The following is a 4493-nucleotide window of genomic DNA, read 5'->3' on the forward strand; positions in this document are numbered from 1 at the left end:
ACCAATTCATGTGTTCGACATGGTTTTCTTCTTTCTTTATGGATTTCATTTAATTTTTTTAGGGACATTTAATTTAGGGAAAATCTAATCTACAAGCGTGCGTACGGGGGTCGTCCCATGCGTCGGCTCGCATGCCACTCCATTTGTTTTTTGCGAGGAATTTAAGACTTTATTCAATCATTCCTGGCTCCTACACGATCAACCATAATGCTAGTCATGAGGAAATTAGGTGGCGAATCCATCCAGCAACTCGTAACCCCTAGTGTGCGTGCATGTTTTGCACAAAAGTGGGCTGGAGTATTGGCGTTTCTAGATACATGTTGAATAACAAAAAACTGAAAATATAAGGCTAGTACTTCTATTTCCAATAGAACTGGTGCTACCAACGACCGTGAAATAAGTGTGTGAAGTCCATAGATCAACCACCTCCTTGTAGTCAACCTCCAGAACCACTCGCAGGAAACCTCGGAGCTTAGCGAAAAGAACACCATCACACAGGGCAAAAGCTTCTTTTACCAATGGATCTGCAACTCCTGGGTAAGGCTTGCTCCAGGCTGCAAGGAAGGCATTCGAAGACCGGGCAATCCCTCCTCCACTCCGGGTATCTCTCGCAGGCCACTCCATTCGTTCACACGTATGGGCATACCGCGCACGTATACCGGGTAGGTGATGCAGTTTGCTACGGTAGATAGTGAACAACCTTTTCTCTCTGTAGCTGGCTTCAGCTCGCTAGACGCTTCTTTTCAACTAGAAATATTTTAGTCTAGGTTTTTAGGTTGTTCATCGTCTTTGCTTCGACGGCAACGATGACAACGCTGAATAAAGATTCTTCGGATCCTGCCCTGACGAGGCCATCGGTCCTATGGTTGGGTATGGATTTGAAAATCAGTCTATTCAAGCAAGAATGGTGTGGCGGCGGCGGCATCTTTGTGGTGGACCTGTGTCCTCGGACTCCGCCGTTGCGACGACGTTTGCTCCAGCATCGGCGCGGAGCTTGGGAGGTAGTCCAGAAGCGGATGCAGATTGTGGTCTGCATCGTCGACATTTGGAAGACGGAGCATGTGCTGGGCTCGTTGTTCATGGGTGGCAGGTATGGTTTCCTCCTTCGGCGTTTTAGTCGTGGTGGGGTGTCAGATCTGGAGTTTGATGGCGTGTTCGGGGTGTTGCCCCGGTCTGATGCGTTCAACGGCAAGGCCTTCCCTTTTGGTGAGCCACCTTGAAGGTCCGCAAAGCTGCATATCAGCGATGGAGCCGCGTCGAGCTCGAGTGAGGAGGTAATTCGTCATTCTTTTCTTCGGGTGGCTACTGTGGTGGTGCTGAAGGCAGGTGACGGGCGTTGGTGTCAAGCTTAGAGACGTTCTGTTATCTTTTCAGTTTTGTCATGTCAGTCTTAACGTGACTTGTACGTTGTTCGTTATGATACGAATGAGACACGTATTACCATATGCAAAAGAAAAATTATTTTGCTATGCGCCTATGCACACGTGTTTTTTTTTTGACATAGTGCACATGTGTTTGTAACATATGTAAACAAGAACAGCGGCTGAAGAAAAAAAAAAGACCGGATAGCAGTGTGGTAGTTGGTGCCTGGAGGGTGCAGCGAGGCAGAGGGGCCAGCTGCAGCCGTGCTTCACTGTACTACTCATCATTTTCAGTCTGCTGCTGTGCGTAATCAGGCTTGTGAAATAACTTGTCTCTAGGAAGAATTTAAGTGGCAAGCTTTGTAAAATAATGCGAGAACTAGTTTTACAGCTACTGTCAGGCTTTTTTTTTTCTGAAAAAGGGGACTCCCCGGCCTCTGCATCTGAATGATGCATACAGCCACATTTATAAATAAATAAAGTAGTTTAACAAGGTCTTGCAGTCTGCAAACAAATAAAAGGCTGACTCACAAAAAGCCACAAAGCCAAAAGCAACAAGGCCCAAACGTCACAACCGGCTGGCAAAAGAAAGATAAGTAAACTAATTGTCTATCCTATTACATTACCGGCATCCAAACCGGTTGAAAATATCCCGCGCTATCATCTACTATCGGACAGATCCAGTAACCAAACGCTCCCTGGCCTCCGTCGGAGTGAGTAAGGACCAAATACGGATTAGCGCAGTAGCCCGGAATAACACCTGCAAAAAATGAATAGCTGATGTTCTGTTAAAAGCCAAATCATTTCTGCAGTTCCAAATTGCCCATAACAACGCACATGCTCCTACGCGAATTTGTCTAGCTATTTCGGACTCTATCCCAACAAGCCACGTTCCAAAAAAAGACCTGACTGGGTTCGGAGGAGTAATGTTAAAGACAATTTGCACTGTGCGCCACAACACTCTCGCCAACGGGCAATCAAAGAAAAGATGCTTGATAGTTTCATCCCGATCACAGAAACTACACCTAGTAGATCCTGTCCAGTTGCGTTTAACCACCTAGTTTATATGAGACGTCTGAGTATAATTTAACTGATAAACACAACAAAACAATACGGCAACTAGGTTTTAGAATAATCGACAAGCCTTTTATGAGGCAACACGACAATTGGTAGAAGTACAACGACACACCGCGACAACTAGTTTTTTACAATAACTGTGAAGCATTATGAGACAATATAACAACTAGGTAGAATAGAAATGACAAGCATAAAAAAATTTGTGGCCAGTGGATTTTATAAGCATTGACAAGTTTTATGAGACAACATGATAACCAGGTAGCATTAAAACTGATAAAACATTTTAGATGTTGTGGCAAGTGGATTTTATAAGCACCGACAAGCTTTATGAGACAACATGGCAACCAGGTAGCATTAAAACTGACAAACACATTAAAAAGTTTGTGGCAATTGGATTTATATGCATTGAGAAGCTTTAAGAGACTACATGGCAACTAGGTAGCAATGAAAATGACAAGCACATCAAAAAAAATTGCGGCAACTGAATTTATAAGTACCGACAAGTTTTGTACGAAACAACATAAAAAATTGGCAATTAGGTTATTTTTTCTAAGGCAGGTGGTTAATAATATAGCAAGTGGGCCAAACAATGTGGCAAGTAAATTTGAGAAAAAAAGTTGCTAAAACATGTTGACATGGGATTTAATTTCGAAGAACTCGTCGCGAGAAAGTCAACCGTGAAAACAGAACATCGATCGGATTAACGGTTTTGTAGATAGAACTTTTAAAATTTCGAATATTAAAGGGAATCTTGATGACACGCATGCATGGTGCAGAGAGGAGAGTTAAGCAATTAGCGGCAGCATGGCAATACGCAATCTCAAGTAGTACTACTAGATGCATGCAGCCTGCAGGTCTTTTTTCTTTTCTTTTGCCAGCGTCTGTGCGTGCATACAGTACAGCAGCCGCCGCACGGGAGTACGTGGGTGCGGCTTTAGATATGAAGGAATTTTCTAAGTACTTCCTCCGTTCCCAAATATTTGTCTTTTTAGGCATTTTAAATGGACACAATATACAGATGTATGTAGACTTATTTTAGACTGTAGATTCACTCATTTTGCTCCGTATGTAGTCACTTGTTGAAATCTCTAGAAAGACAAATATTTGGGAATGGGGGGAGTACAAGTTATACACGTCCATGTTAATTTTGATGTGGACCTATGTGTATATACACAGATTGACTAGCTTCGACTCACGTACTGATGCATGCATGTATGTATATTATTAAAAAAAATTGTGGGGTCATGCACGTATATTATGACCTACACTACTCACGTTCTGATCACGTATTGATTTAAGCTAACCCTGCAGACGACTCAGATGCAGTTGGCATCTCCGTACACGTCGCCGCTGGGTCGTACTTACACCCGAATACTCGTACGCCTGTATTTGTACCTCCCTTAATACTATGTAAGCTTTATTGTTGATCTTAATATCCTTAAGAGTTTTTTTTTGCGAATCAACCTGTGGTTGAGTTGGTTAGGTGAATAGTGGTATCTCCAACCCACCAGGGTTCAAATCCTGGTGCTCGCATTATTCCTGGATTTATTTCAGGATTTCACTACAAGAAATATGTCAACTGATGACCACCATTATTGGTCACTGAAAGGTCACAAATTTCCATTTATGACCTTTTTGTGACAAAAAACATAAGGTCAAAAGCTGGGCGTCGTAAACTGACTATAGCGACCTTTCTTCTGGAATAGTCGCAAATGTTTATGACTAAAATACGTCTACTGTGGCGTTTTGGTCACTAGCAACCTCCCCAGGCCACGTAGGCATCCAGCGTGGCAATCTGACGTGGCACAAGATTCAGTCCGATCCAATTCGGTGTTTATATGGGCCGAGCCCATTAATTCAGCCCATTTATATTTTTTTCCTCTGCGCTTTGATTGGCTAAATGGGCCTGGCCCAATAATTAGGATTTTTTTCCGAGATGCAGTCTTTTACAATCCTTCAACCTTTTTAGAATCTGAAAGTTATATTGCTCTTTTTAGAAACAAGTCCAACATAGTTTGGCCCATGGCCTTTTTAGAGCCCAAGTATTGAGTGCAA

Source organism: Triticum aestivum, chromosome 2B (assembly GCF_018294505.1).
Source record: "Triticum aestivum cultivar Chinese Spring chromosome 2B, IWGSC CS RefSeq v2.1, whole genome shotgun sequence".
NCBI classification, from domain to species: domain Eukaryota; kingdom Viridiplantae; phylum Streptophyta; class Magnoliopsida; order Poales; family Poaceae; genus Triticum; species Triticum aestivum.